This window comes from Chelonia mydas, chromosome 2, assembly GCF_015237465.2.
Source record: "Chelonia mydas isolate rCheMyd1 chromosome 2, rCheMyd1.pri.v2, whole genome shotgun sequence".
In the NCBI taxonomy this organism is placed as follows: domain Eukaryota; kingdom Metazoa; phylum Chordata; order Testudines; family Cheloniidae; genus Chelonia; species Chelonia mydas.
In genome coordinates, this window is record NC_057850.1 from 255,113,269 (window position 1) to 255,129,349 (window position 16,081).

General features: G+C 45.9%; 1 long non-coding RNA gene across 1 annotated transcript; it reads left to right on the forward strand.

Moving 5' to 3' along the window:
* The first annotated feature begins 9,989 nt into the window (after positions 1 to 9,989).
* On the forward strand, positions 9,990 to 12,015 carry LOC122464363. Its single transcript, XR_006288311.1, has 3 exons — positions 9,990 to 10,158; positions 10,588 to 10,696; positions 11,734 to 12,015. It is a non-coding gene; the product is annotated as an uncharacterized LOC122464363 (long non-coding RNA).
* The last annotated feature ends 4,066 nt before the right edge of the window (positions 12,016 to 16,081 follow it).

Here is a 16,081-nt window from a genome sequence, read left to right on the forward strand (position 1 = left end):
ACCATAGAAGATCTTTGGCAGTCACTCATCTGACATTCTGGTGACATGGCCTGCCTATCTCACTGTGATTTCTCAATGGAGTATGGATGCTTGGAATGCCTGAACGTATGAGAACCTCAGTATCTGGAACCTTGTCTTATCTTATCCTCATCAGTTTCCTCAAGACAGCCTACGGAAAGTGATTCAGCTTCATAACCTGGTGTCTGTACACTGTCCAGGTTGCACATGCATACATCACAGCTGGCAACACAATGGCTTTGCAGACCTGCAATTTTGTTTGTTGACTAATGCCTCTGTGCTCCCACGCGTTTGCACGCAGTTTGCCAAAGGCCGCACTTGCTTTGGCAATTCCGGCGTTGGTTTTATCATTGCTGTGAACTGCACGTGACAGCGTACCGCCGAGGTAGGTGAACTTGTCCACTGCCTGGAGGGTTTGGCCATTCACTGTGTTAGCAGGCTTTATCTAAGGCTTTCCTGGTGCAGGCTGGTACATCACTTCCATCTTCTGTAGCTCCCCTGCTGGCTGCCTGCTGCATCGCAATTAAAGGAGGCGAGTAGCGGCCTGCTTCCCTGCTGCGCCGCGGGAGTTCCAGTGACAGCCAGATGGAAGCTCAACTGATCCTAGAGGAACGGTTAAAGCATTGACTGTGGCCCCTTCGCCTTTTTGGAAATGATCGATTCAGCCAGGAAGGGTTGGCTGCCAGGGCCTCCACGGAGGTAAGGAAGTGTCTGCTCTACGGGAGAACCTCCATCCTTGTTGTGGTAGTGAAACAGCTGGGAACTGTGGGAAAAAGCTCAGTGCAGACACAGCCGTAGGAAAAAGTGACATCTATTGAATGACTACCACCACCTCCTGGAAGATCAGTGGTTGTGCTTCTCAGGGGGAGGGTGTATCTCCCAGCCAAGTGTTGACTCAGCCTGTCCCTGTTTTCGCTGATGAGATCTAACAAGATCAAGGTGCAAAGTAGCATTATTATCATTATTTATATTATGGAAGCACCTAGGGCCCTACTGTGGTGGATGCTGCAGACAGTCACTACTCTGGAGAGCTTAGAAGCTATACAGACCAGACAGGCAAAGGGAAGGAGGGAAAACAGACAGAGAGGTGAAGTGACTTGCCCAAGTTCACACAGCAAGTCAGTGGCAGAGCCAGGAGTAAAAGCCAGGTCATTTGAGTCACTGTGTAGCACCGTCCCACTGGGCCACATTGCCCGCTGGTCGAGAGAACATCAAATTCCTCATGAATACTGAAATTCACCCAAGTTCGCCTGAAATTAATAACAAACGGGGGGGAGGGGCAGGGAGATCCTCTTGTAATTACTGTGTTATATATGCAACATATCCCCCATAAAGCACATTCTCAGAAATAGTCTCAGACGTGCCTATGAGCTACGCTTGATGTATTCATGGGTCTGCAGCTATTTTGGCCTACGTTGAAGCTTGGCAGTTTTACAGCGGGAGCATTAGCAAAGCTGTGTGAAAGCTAAAATTCTTCTCTGGGAGTAACACTGGAATAAGAACAGAGATGCTGCCGAGCCAGGGCTGCATACCCCACATCTTGTTGCTACTGATATTAATCTGCTAAACTTCAGATTCGCACTGAGCTGGGACTCAGAAGTTCGGATGTCAGGTCTACAGACTCCTGTGTCACCTTGGGCAGGTTGCTTTCTCTTGTGCCTCGGTGCCCCATCTGTGAAAGGGGACAAGACAACTTTTTTCCTACCAGCCGTCCTCTGTCTTGTCAGTTTAGACTACACACTTTTGGGGAGTGTCTCTTCAGGTAGATAATGATGCCCTAGTGGCTAGGGCTCTTGCCTAGGCCTGTGGGGAGCTGGGTTCAGTTCTCAGAACTTTTGTGACATTTCTGGGTCACCTCGGGCAAGTCACTTCCCCTCCCTGTGCCTTAGTGTCCGCATCTGTAAAATGGGGATAAGGATACTGACCTCCATTGTAAAGTGCTTTGAGATGTATGCAGGAAAAGTACTGTACAACAGGTAGGGGTTATTACGATGTGTACACTGCCTAATATAATGGACCCCTGAACTTGGTTGGGGCCTCTAAGCGTTAGGATGATGCAAATAATAAAGTGGGGATTTTGTCAGGATATTCCTTCATATAGAATCTTTTTCTGCATGGGGGAATTCCATCTGCATCATGTGTAAAGTTAAAGGAATCCGTGGAAAACTGCCTCCATGAATTTCCGTGCCTTTCTTCTTGTGGTTTGAGATAAACATTAAGTCATAACAGTGTAAAACCGGGGGAAGTTAGCCCATGCAAAGGGAATGGATGGATGGAAATCACATTACTGCTGCCTCTTATACCCACATTCTTGGTAGTCTTTTATGGAAGAGTCCTTAATTCCCAACCTCATGATGCATTCATCCCCTGCTTAACGCTTAAGATGGTTAGACCATTAGGTAAGGATGATGTTGTTATTTAGGTTACATCTTGGAAGCCCCAGCACCTGGAAACTATTCTCCTTTGTGGTTTTCTGACTGACTTCAGAGAGTCAGAATTATGCCTGGGCCATCCGCTCTGTATTTAAAAAAAAAAAATCAGAAAAACCTAAACCTGTCCCCAGCAAACCTTATAGGCTGGAGGATCGTAGTGAAGGTCTAAAAATGTCACCCTCACTTCATCAATATGTGCCATTTCCTGCCAGAAACCAGACTGGTGAGTCATATGTGATATATATTTTGTACTTTCTTCTTCGTATCAGACTGCACCATATGGCACTAAAACCATCATTGAATGTGGAATTATGAAGCTAATGGAATGTGGAGAATGAGGCCTTGCTTTCCCATTGGTCACCATACCAGTCTTTATACGCAAGGGAAAGACCAAGCTTGTAAACAGAGCTCTGTGTCCATAGAAACCTCCAGATTAACTTTTCAATTTAATCGCAGTACAATAATTGGCTTTTTTTCCTATACATTTAAAAAAAAATTTCCACAGTTCATAAGAGTAATGATGAGCTACGGGTCAGGCATTTCTTGCCAGTGAAGAACTAGTTTGGGTTTGGTTTGGTCTCCATCCAGACATTAACTTCCCACTAAAAGCCTAACCTGGGGTGAAATTCTGGCTTCACTGAAGTCATTGGGAGTTTTGTCATTCATGTCAATGGGACCAGGATTTCACTCCTGGAGTCTGTTATTCCTTAGAAGCCTGATCCTCAGAGGCACTGAGCTCCTTTGCCCTCCTACCTGTCTGGCTTTGCTTTCACAATCTATCTGCAGCCCTTTCCCACTCTCAGTTGGGGTGTCTCCAGGCTCTAACCGTTCCTGCTTTATACTCCTTTCCTTGGGTGGATATCATCCAGTCACCCAGCTGCAACATCTCTCAGGTCTACCTTGCCAGTCCCAACCTGGTTCCATACTCTGTCCACTCCCACATCTCAGCCTGACCCTCAGGCATCTCCTCCTGGATGTCTTGCCCCCAGTTTAAACTTAACATGGCCGAAAGCAAACTCTTGATCTTTCCTCCCCACTCCCCCATTCTCTGTCACTGTTGTTGGCAGCACAAAACTCCTCCTCATTCATGCCTTCAAACTGAGTGTCATCTTTGACTCCCCGCAATCCACATGTCCAGGCAATGTCCAAATCCTGTTGCTTCTTACTCCATTACCTTTCTGACCTTTAATTTCTGTCTTTACATACGAATTCTTGTCTAAACCCCTATCATCTCATCTGGTCAGTTCTTGTCCAACATCTCATCTCTCATCCAAGCCTCATCTTCTCATGGCTTGATTACTGCAAGCTCCTGCTCCTTGACTTTTCCAACATCTACAATATCCTATTCCCCTTCCCCTCTTTAGTCCATACACAACATAGCTTCCAAGATCACCTTCCTTACCCATCACTCTGAATATGTCACTACCCATTCTGAGGGCCTGATACAACACCCACTGATGCTAACGGGATTGTTACCATTGACTGTTGTGAGCTTTGTTTCAATCAGGCTCTGAAGGGCTGGCTCCTTATTTTCTACTCCATCAAGTTCAAGTTTCTTATCACAGTCTTTAAGGCTCTTCTCAACTCTCCTTCTTCCTGCATATCTGCTTTGCTCGTCCATTTGTCCCACAAACTCCTTCCACAAAGATCTCCCTGCTTCCTTCCATGCTGGCCATGAGCATGGAACCAAACTAATCTATCAGGCCTCTGTTCTCTTCCACTTCAAGTTATTCCTCAAGACCCACTCCGTCTGTGATGCCTGCAAGAAATGAATGACCTAAGCATCGGCAATGCCATGAGATGGGTGAAGAAATGATTCACTTCATTACTGAGAGGTCAAAAAAATAAATCAAGGCCCAAAGGCCCTGATCCAAAGCCCACTCAAGGCTCCCAGGTTTTCCATTGATTTCAGTGAGTTTTGGATCAGACCCGTAGTTTAGAGCCATCAAGTTATGCATGCAGACAACTTATTAACCAATGTCATTACTTGAACTTATGATCATTACTCTCCTACTCCTTTATTTACCATTATTAATTGTTAGTACTAATCAGGGTCCTGTTGTATGCTAGGTGCTGTAGAAACACATAGTGAGAGACGGTCCTTGCCCCCAAACTAAATAGAGAAGACCCACAAAGACACAGAGATACCCTCCAAAGTAGGATATATGCATTCTTTGGGACAAGGACCATGTCTTCCTTCCTGTGTGTTTGTGCAGTGTCCAGTGTCATGGGGCCTTGATCCTCATTGGCACCTTTGGCTGCTATCACAGTACACATAATTAATAATATGCCCATCTCGAGGCATAACATATGCAGAAAACCAAACTAATGCACGTGACCAGTTACGGGCCTGATCCAAAGTTAATGGAAAGACTTTAATAGAGTTCAGATTAGACTGTAAAGTTTCATGTTGAGGTCACTTGTGGTAACAAGTAAATGCAAAATCACATGGCCGGGGGAAGTGACAGCAATGCTCCAAAACCCTCCGCTGCTCTGAGAGAGAGAGGGCTGTGTTATTCTCAGAATGGTTCCTGCATGGAGATCACATTGCATATGATATGTTGTCACGACTCACGACACAGCAAACAAGAAAGGATTTGAGCAGTTGAATGGCAGTAGGGGGGCATGGTGGGGGGCAGCCAGAAGTTTTAAATATTTTGGAATCTGTAATTATTTTTGCTTGGGCTTCATTTTTAGCTTGGCTTAACTATTCCCTCCACAATGCTTTTTCATAAAGGGATCAAGCCCATTGTTTATAGAGTTTGCTAATAAGAGCCCCTGGTCGTGCTGTCACAGCAGAGTGATTCAATTACAAGGCTGGACAATAAAAGCTCAATAAAGAAACTCAAATCCTTACTAAATTCTTTTTTTAAATTATTATTATTATATAAAAAAAAAGGCTAACGCTGCCAGATTGGGAATTTACGTTGCACAGAAGAATCTGATCTCTCTGAGTAGCACGGTGCAAATTAAAAGAGGTTTAGCGTTAAGTGTTCATGGCACAAAAGCAATTTTAAGGACCTGCAATCAGCTTAGGTTGGCTAAGCCTAAATACGGACAAATCATGTAATGGGCAATATCCCTGGCAGTACCATGCAGAGCCCTGACAGATGTGTTCTCTAAGGTTTACAGCCAGGACACAGAACAACCCAATGTGTTTGGTTGGAGGTGGCGCTTTGTGGGCCACCTAGTGTTCTGGTATCTGCCTCACACGTTCTGTTTTTCATTCAGAGAGTTTTTAAGGCCAGAAGGGACCACTATGATCATCTAGTCTGAACTCTGGTATAACACAGGCCAGAGAATTTCACCAAGAGCTTCCTGGATCAGGCCCATAATGTCTGGTTGAGTTAGAGCAGGGGTGGGCAAACTGCGGCCCGGGGGCCGCATCCGGCCCTCCAGATGTTTTAATCTGGTTCTTGAGCTCCCGCCTGGAAGTGGAGTCCAGGGGGCTTGCCCCGCTCCGGCGCTTCAGCTTGGGAGTGGGGTCAGGGGCTTACCCCGCTCCACATGGCTCCCAGAAGCAGTGTCATGTCCTCCCTCCAGCTCCTATATGTAGGGGCAGCCAAGGGGCTCCTCATGCTGCCCGTGCATCTCCCATTGGCTGGGAACCGTGGCCCATTGGAGCTGCAGGGGCAGCGCCTGCAGACAGGGCAGTGCGTAGAGCCACCTGGCCGCGCTTCTCCATAGAAGCCAGAGGGGGGACATGCCGCTGCTTCTGGAAGCTGCTTGAGGTAAGCGCCACCTGGAGCCTGCACCCCTGACCCCCTCCTGGTCACCCGGAGTGCCACCCGGAGCCTGCACCCCTGCCCCAGCCCTGATCCCCCTCCTTCCCTCTGAACCCCTCGATCCCAGCCCAGAGCACCCTCCTGCACCCCCTACCCCTCATCGCTAGCCCCAGTCAGACCCCTTCCCTCCCCCCGCACCCCAACCCCCAATTTCATGAGCATTCATGGCCGGCCATACAATTTCCATTCCCAGATGTGGCCCTCGGGCCAAAAAGTTTGCCCAACCCTGAGCTAGAGTATCTCTATATGAAAGACAACCAGTCTTAATGTAAAGATTTCAAGTGATGAATCCTCCACATCCCTAGATAAGTTGTCCCAATGGTTAATACCCGTACAATTAAAATGTTGAGGCTTATTTCTAGCCGGAATGCGTCCAGCTTCAGTTTCCAGCCATCGGGGTCTTCCTATGCTTCTGTCTGCTGGATTAAAGAGCATTCGCCTGTCAGAAATCTTCATCCCATGTAGGTGCTTATAGACCATGATCAGATCACCTCTTAACCTTCTCTTTGCTAAGCAAAGTAGACAGAGCTCCTTTAGTCTCTCTCATGCAGATTTATGGACCTCAGATCATTCATGTAGCTCTTTTTCAAACCCTTTCCTGTTTATTATCATCCTGTTCTGTCCCATTCACATGCTTGGGGGTAGTCAATGTCACAGTGGCAAAACACTGATAGGAATCAAATATGGCTGGGAAAAGATCTCCAAAGAGCAATGTGGCGATTGCTTTTATTAATGGATTTAATCATGATGAAGGCCAACTTCCTGTAAGAAATGGGCCAGGCTCCAGAAAGTGGCTTTAGCTGGGGAACAGCAGGGGAACACCCAATGGGGAAGACACGGAGAGGTGGAGCTGTGAAGTTATTGGAGGCTGGTAATCATTCAGAATAGCCATCATCATGGCCCCAGTCAATGTTCCCTCTAATTTTTAACAGGCCATGTGTGCAAAAAATTTCTTCTGTGCAAATTGTGCTTCTGTGCAAATTGTTGTGTGTGTGGTGTTTCGCCATGTGTGTAGGGTTTAGGATCTGTGTGCACACGCACACGTGCACAGCTTAGAGGGAACAGTGGCCCCAGTGCATCAACTATGGCACGTCCAGTTTATGGGAGGGTGAACTAGTTCATGTCAAATAAGATCTATTCTGAACTTGGAAGTCAACCTTAATGGAGCAAGTTTGTTCAGCTTTTTGGTCCCCTTGTTGTTCTCATTCGTGCATCTATACATATTGCAGCACCAGGGCTGGAGACAAAAGGTTGCTCATGTGGATATTTTCAGCCCCCTTCCCCCCCGGAATGAAGACGTTCCTGAGACATCACAGGAAGGCCCAGTTTTCATGAGATGTTTAGCCTCCCTTTGGAAATGTGGATTTTCTAAGTATTGTGACCACCACCATACACTCAACATTTACCACTGCACAGTGAGGTGGTCTCTTCTAATACAGGAAGGCATCACAGTTATGGATAGCATCGGGGGGCAGTGAATGCTGAGTTTTTAATATCATCTACTATATATGAATCCACTTTTTTGGGGTGCTGATCAGAATGGTACCTTGGAACCATTCAACCTTTCACTGAGCATTAATATTATACATACTGTAAGCTCTACGGCAGTGGTTCTCAACAGCTGTGTGCTAAAGGCTGGGACCCCACGTGGGACCCACTAGGGTCTCGGTTACCTTGCCACCCGGCCCGCACAGCAGGGCCCAGGGTCCCGACTGCCCTGCTGCCCAGCCGTGCCTGGCAGAGCCTGGGGTCCCAGCTGCGTTGCCTCACGCCCGTTGTTCTGCTCCTGGCCCTGCTCTGTGGAGTGGTCTCTGGGCTGGGGGCGCTGGGAACAGACATCTCTGGGAGGGTTGGAAAGGCGCTGTGGTTCTCAATCTGCGGCCCAGGTAACACCTGGTGGGCTGCATCCATGATAAATAGGTCGAGAACCACTGCTCTTTGGCCTGAAGGCCTCTGGAGTACGGAGCTCACTACTGACCCCAGTTGGTGAACAGGGAGCCAAGCAGCCCACAGCTGCTTGAGAACCCCAGAGGCTCTGCTGGGGAGGTAACTTGCTGCCAGCCTCTCTTGCATTTCACTTCGGTGACGTTTTGGGACATTTGGTTAAAATACAGGGAAGTTTTGAGTTTGGGAGCCATAAAACGCTGTTATCCTTGCTGGGAAAGGAAGGACCAAGAGAACTCCATCAAACATGCCTGAGGTAAGAGGTCACCTGGACAAGGAGCACAGGCAGGCACAGTTGGATAAGGTAGCCTGAGAGGCTTAATGGAGAGGCAAAGCAGTTTCTATCTTTTGCTAGGAGTACCCTTGTCATAAATATAAAGGGAAGGGTAAACACTTTTAAAATCCCTCCTGCCCAGAGGAAAAACCCTCTCACCTGTAAAGGGTTAAGAAGCTAGGATAACCTCGCTGGCACCTGACCACAATGACCAATGAGGAGAGAAGATACTTTCAAAGCTGGAGGGGGGGGAAAAGAACAACGGGTCTGTCTGTCTGGGTGTTGCTTTTGCCAGGGACAGAACAGGAATGGAGTCTTAAAACTTAGTAAGTAATCTAGCTAGATATGCGTTAGATTATGATTTCTTTAAATGGCTGAGGAAATAAGCTGTGCTGAAAGGAATGGATATTCCTGTCTTTGTGTCTTTTTGTAACTTAAGGTTTTGCCTAGAGGGATTCTCTATGTTTTGAATCTAGTTACCCTGTAAGGTATTTACCATCCTGATTTTACAGAGGTGATTCTTTTTACTTCTATTAAAATTCTTCTTTTCAGAATCTGAATGCTTTTTCATTGTTCTTAAGATCCAAGGGTTTGGGTCTGTGGTCACCTATGCAAATTGGTGAGGATTTTTACCAAACCTTCCCCAGGAAGTGGGGTGCAAGGGTTGGGAGGATTTTGGTGGGGCGAAAGACGTTTCCAAACAACTCTTTCCCAGTAACCGGTTAAATGTTTGGTGGTGGCAGCGAAAGTCCAAGGGCAAAGGGTAAAATAGTTTGTACCTTGGAGAAGTTTTAACCTAAGCTGGTAAAAGTAAGCTTAGGAGGTTTTCATGCAGGTCCCCACATCTGTAACCTAGAGTTCAGAGTGGGGAAGGAACCTTGACAGCCCTGCTCGTGAGAAGGCCTGTGAGGGGCTCCATATGCCACTGATCTTTCTGAACGCTTAGCATGGCCCTAAGCCTTGTCTGAGGTAGCAAGCTGAGTAGAGACAGGTTATGCTGAAGCCCCAGAGAGCAGTAGCTAACTGAAGGACTGTGGTGTGGACCCCTGCACCCCAGGAGCACCCCTTTACATCATGGCTCAATGCTTCAGGTGTCTTTGTCACCAGGGCCTCATGCAGGCCATCTGCCTTGGTGTGTAATTCAGCCCTCTGGCTGAGAAGGATCTATGTCAGAGCCCTTCTGGGGGAACAAAAGCTCAGATTAATGTCCCAAAGCCCCTCAACAATCAGCCCTTCCTCAGGGCTCTGTCTTCAACCTCCTTCCTCAGCTACTCTAGAGTCTTTTTTCCCCCATTAGTCCCTCAGGCTGCCTGCCACATCTGCTCTCCTGTGGACCCTGGGTCAGGCTCCTTCCTAGGAAACCCTCTGGTTCCTCTTTTCAGAATGAACTCTCTCCCCTTTCATGAGGCCCAGGTGTCAGTTAAGTTATCACCTGTAGCCTCCCAGTCCCACCCCTCTGGAAGAGAAACAACGAAGTAGGTAAATAGACTATTAACCCTCACCCCCCCGCCCCCCCACATCTTTTCCAGGCCGTGATGAGGTTTCACCCTATTACAATCCCTCTTCCCAGCAATCAAAGCTGAAATCGATTCTGCTGGCTCAGGTGGTATTGCTCCCTGACTTGCCCAGACAACACACTTCCCTTCGGTGCTGGAGACGGGCCTGCCTGAGTTCTTGGATTCTCTCAATTCTGGACAAGGAAACTGTGAGGGGGAGCAAGGAAGTGGCTAGAATACATCTGACGCTCTCAGTTATGAGAGGAGGAAGACTGAGGTGAAGACTACTGCCAAGACAGCCGGGGGGCTGAGAATCTTACTGAAGACTTTTATTAATTGTTGCTGTTTCCCAGTTTGTGTCACCTTTTCCTCACCTCCAGTAAAATTCTCTTTGTTTTAACCCCCTAGGCTCAGTGCTTGTGAAAATGCTGCTTATTCAGGGGAAGTAATTTAGTTTCCCAGGTTTCTGGGTGGGGGAGCAAGCTGGTAAAGTTTAATTTTTTGAAGGAATCCGTAGAAATTGAACCTAGTTCTTTTTTGTTGTTGTTGCTGACACCAGGCAGAAGGGTTCCATTATTATTTATTATTGTTATTCTAGTCCCTAGAGGCCCAACTGAGATCTGGCTCCATTGTGCTAGGTGCTGTATGCACAATGAGCGACATTCCCTTCCCTGAAAAGCTTCTAGTCTAAACAGACGAGAGACAAAGGATTGCAGAAAAAAAAGTGGTATTATCCCCATTTTACAGGTGAGAAAATGAGGCTTAGGTCTTGTTGACTTGGGAAAGTTGCATCTGTTGAACTTAAGTAGGTTTTTAAATTAATTTGGTTAAACCAGTTTTAACTTGGGTGAGGACACTCTGATGGTGGTTTAAAAGTGGCTTATTTTGGTTGAGTATAAACTTGTTGCTAGTCAACTTGGGCTAAACCAAAAGAAAAGAGCCACTCAAGCAGAAACATTGTTTCCTCCTCTCCTAAGTTGATCCTAAAGTCTGTACAAACACATAATATGGTCCCTGTTGCAAAGAACTGAAATATTGCTACTAATAATTAACAAAGACTGGTCAATGTGGAGTAACCTATTTCACTATAGAGTAGCTGATGGCCTTATCACCTCTTTCCTTGTTGAATATTCTTCTCACATGATATGCTTGTTCCTAAGCACACAACCACGGTGTAGGTGAGGAAGGGTGGTGGAGTGGTTAGGGTGCTCACCTTGGTGATGGAAGACCTGGCTTCACTTCCTAGCGCTACCACAGACTTCTTGTGTGACCCTGGGCAAGTCACGCAGTCTCTTTGTACCTCAGTTCTCCTTGCGTAAAATGGGTCAATAGTACTTTCTCACTTTACAGAGGTGTGAGGGAGATAAATACATTAAAGATTGAAGTTCTCAATATTATATAAGCACCTAGATAGATGTGCCTGGTTGCCCTCTATTGGATGGGATCAATGCTGCTCAATTTTGTAGTCCGATGTCCTACATTGCTGGTGAAGTCTCCTTCAACTTAATTGGTAAAGGCTAGTGCATTTGAAGCCGGAGGTCCTGGGTTCTGTTCCCTCTTCCCCTATGAAGTAAGGAATGGCCCTGGTGCTCAGCACAGTAACGAGGTGGGGAAATGGATTTTATTTTTAACCATACTGATTAAAACTAATTGCAATGAATATAGACTGGTCAAGGCAAAAGCCATCGCAGAAGACAGTGCAACTTCTTCTTTGCTCATAGAAACTCCCTGAGCCATGGATTTCTAGTCATTGTAGAAACATTTCTTTAATTTTTTCTCCTTAGACCAGTCGAGCGCTGAATCTGACCGAGTCACTTTGGAAGTTTCTGGCCCCCTGCTATATTCCATGAACCACATTCCCTGAAATGTGGCATTGCTTTATATTTCACAGCACCCATAATGTGGATTTATCAAAGTTCACCATGGCAACACCCAGGCAGTCTGAGACAAGTATGCATATGAGCCTAGAAACAGGACAAAACAAACTGAAATCGCCCTCTTCCCCTCCTGCCCCCTTCCTTCAACCCCTAACTCTGACAAATTCTGTATTACCTCAGAAGTGATTACAAAGCAGAGGATCGTTCACAAGGCATCTAGCACATACAGTGAGGAAATATATCTGTCGATGTATATACATACTGTATGCTTAGGATCATTAGATCTATGGGTAACCGTGCAGGGTAATTGTATTGGCATGTGTGAATTCTGAGAATCAGAAACTCCTAATATTTGTTTTGGCTGTGTTTCCATGGTAATAAGTGCACTTGCTATTAATTCTCAAGTTTATTACTATGCTTTATTCCTGGTACTGGGAGTATCCAAACATAATTAAGAATCCAGGTTTCACATATGTATATGAAATCTGAAATTATGAATATTTTATATATATATATATATATATATATATATATATATATATATATATATATTTCAGATAATTTCAGATATATATAATTTCCCCCCCAAAAGTGATTACAAACTTTGGATGACTCAATCTTTTTTATTTTATTTTATTTTATTTTTTGGGGGTGGGGGGGGGAGTTTCCAACTTGAAACACATTAAAGGGACCTGAATTTCAGAGATTCAGGTGTCAGAGCTCAGTACTTTTGGAATATAGGGCACTTTTAATGTGTGTCGAGTAGGATCCCCAAAAATGGAGGGTCAAAATCACTGGTCAGTTCTGCAAATCGTGTAGATTTTCCATTTTAATGTACAGATATATGATTATATAGAGTATTATTAAGCTTCAAAGTCAAACATTCAGAAACTAGAAAATGCCAGAGTTAAGGTTGCCTGTGCAACCTTAATTCAGCCCGCTTGTGCAGTTACGTCATGACAGTCTTTAATTACATGACCACATGCTATTTTTTCCCACAAGATCCCTGCCTCTTTCAGTGCACAGGATGAATAGTGCTCACTTAGTGAGCAGCTATTCAATATTTTGTTTTCTCCTTGTTGTTTCAGTGTGTATTGCCAGGCCTTATTTACTGCACACTATTCAAACCCTGCTCTGAAGACAGAATTATTAACTTCCTCATGGGCATTTTCTATGGTTCTTATCTCCATAGGAATTATTTTGGAAAAGTTCTCTGGTCTGTGTTATGCATGAGGTCAGACGAGATGATCACAATGGTCTCGTCTGGCCTTGGAATCTGTGAATAGTCTCTGAGTGCTCCACAAACATTAATGAATTTATCTTTACAACAACACTATGAGATATAGAGGTGGTATTATCCCCATTTTATAGACGGGGAACTGAGTCACAGAGAAATTAAGGTCAAAAGTAGGCACTAATTTTTGGGTGCCCAATTTGAGACCCCTAGGGTCTGATTTTTCAGAGTACATAGCATGATATAGCTAACATATTTATATGTTCCAAGTCCAGCTTTCATTGACTCCATTTTCAGCTGCGAGTGTTCAGCACTTCTGCACCTCAGGCTCCAGGGTCTTGAGCCAGACACCCAAGAAATGAGGAACACACAATTAGTGACCACCTGTGAAAAATTTGGATTAAGCAACTTGCCCGACATCACATAGGAACTCTGTGGCAGAGGCAGGGAGAGAATCCAGTTCTCCAAGCCAGCATTCAACCTCCTTAACAACAAGATCGTCCTTTTTCTTCTTGCAGTCGCGAGCCTCGTTCACTGCACACCTTTCCGCTTCTGCAAGTGAAGCAGGAGTCCTACGGACAACTGACTCCTTCACAACACAACCCCATTCATCCCCAAAGCAGGTCCGTCCTATGCATTGAATGAGGCAGGGTGGCTGTGGGAAATCATAGAATCTCAGGGTTGGAAGGGACCTCAGGAGGTCATCTAGTCCAACCCCCTGCTCAAAGCAGGACCAATCCCGAATTTTTGCCCCAGATCCCAAATGGCCCCCTCAAGGATTGAACTCACAACCCTGGGTTTAGCAGGCCAATGCTCAAACCATTGAGCTATCCCTCCCCCCATGTATGTATATGATCATGGAACTAAAGGCTGCAGCATAATGCATACGCACCAGAGGGCCGAATTAAGATTGCATAGGCCATTTTGGGGATTTGAAACAACTTTTGAATTTGATATTGAAACTAATTGATAATGTGAGCATGTGGGGGGAATTGAAATGTTTCAATGCCCCCCAATTCCAACATTTTTTCAGTGTGCAAACATTTTCAAGAATTTTGCCTTTTTGCCCCATTTCAGGACAGGAAATATTTTGGAAAATCTCATGGGATGGGAAAAATATCTCCTACAGAGCTCGACTCACCAAGGTTGGAACTTTTAGCTCCCACCTGAGCTAAAAGAGTAACTAATAGCAGTAGTAGGTTGCTATCCTCTATGGACCAGCAATATAGGGGCCTGGGACTCTTTCCCAGTGGGTTTCACGGATGTTTGCTGTCTCCAGAGGAAGGATGAGACTCAGAAATCTTGGTTTCCACTTCAGGCTCTCGAGGAGCATGTGCTCTAGAGGCTCAAACTCTTCTGCCTTGACCCCCAAGTTTGATCCCTTCTATCCTGTCCCCTCTAACCTGTCCCTGTCCTGTCTCTTTCCCCATCGCTGCCTGGCTCCTTGTCCCTGTCCCATTCTCCTTCCGACCCCAGTCTCCGCCCCTCAGGCATCTCCTAGTCTCCTTGCCCAGCCAGTCTCCGTTCCCCACTCCCAGCTACTCTTCTGACCTGTTTCTCCTCTATCCCTCCCCCACTGTCTCCCGGTCCTAGTCTCTGTCCTCAGACTCCTCTTCCAATTCCCAGTTTCTCTTCCCTCCCCCACCCCCCCACTATAAATCTCAACTCTCTCTCCTTCTTCCAATCTAAGGCTGTGCCTCACCCCTGGTCTATATTTTGTCCCTATTGCCTTTGAATCAGATGGCTTCCTCCCCCATGTTACCTTGGTGCCAACGTGTGTGTGTGTTGGGGGGGAGTTCACTGAAAGCCCAAGCAAGAGAGGGACTCCCTGATCTCAGTTCCAGTGCCTGGCCCCACCCTGTCCTGGAGCAGCCATTACAGGGAAAATCCAGCTCCACCCTTGTAGCCCTGTGCTGGAGAAAGCTCAGTCACTCGGTGGGTCTGGTCTGCACTAGGAATGGAGAGGGGATGGAGCATGCTCTGTGAGGATAGAATCTTTGGAGATTTTTAGCTGCTAAAATAGACCAAGTCTCTACAGAGCATGTGCAAACTGTGATTTCCTCCCCCACCCCGCCCCCAAGGCTTATAAATTGGCCAAAATTGAGCAGATTCTGACCGAGATGACAAAAGGCACATCCCTGAAACAATAGCCACCTCCCTGCCAAATTTCCAGTCCATGGGGATGAGAGAGCTAGTGAAAGAAAAGGTCTCAAGCATCTGATCACATGAGTAAAACCACATGTTTCCCTAGGCTCATCTGCAAAAATGTCTGAATGGTTTTGGGTGAAATTTTCAGAATAATAATGATAATGATCATCAGGGTGAGGCAGACATCTAGCATGGAAAACTTTGCCCCAAAGGGTTAAAGTCTGGCAAAGTTGTTTAAGAAACCAAAAACAGGGAAGTGTCAGGCAACCTTCATAGTAGGTGGTGCTACCAGTCATGCTTATAATCCTTTTACGATTTACTTCCACGTGCTTCAGAGCATTTGGACATGACTGGAATCATCCCTCCACAGCAGTACTCCCAGAACCCCATCAGACTCCAAGAGATGTTTGACCAGAGTCCTGGGGGTCCACGCTGAGATTGCTCAATTAGGGCAAACTGCAAAGAATGGGGTAGACAATCCCCAAAACAGGTGGTTATTCTAACACTTAGATTCACCACACCAGCAAAAAAACAGCTTCCACAACACCTTACTCGTTACCCAGAAGCCCAAAATACAGTTCCCTTAAAGCAACCCAGCATTGAGTTCCCACCCCCAGACAGCCAAGTCAAATATGAGGATTACTGAAAATCTTGTTCATCATATAAAAAGTTCTACCAGTCCCAAAGGATTGGATAGATTACTCACCAAGTTAATGAATATTTCAGATCTTACCCAAATACACGCTTACAGCCAATTCTTAATAACTAAACTAAAAATTACTAAAAAAGAAAAGAGAATTGGTTAAAAGATTCATTATACATACAGGTAGGAATCAGGTTTCAGAGTAACAGCCGTGTTAGTCTGTATTCGCA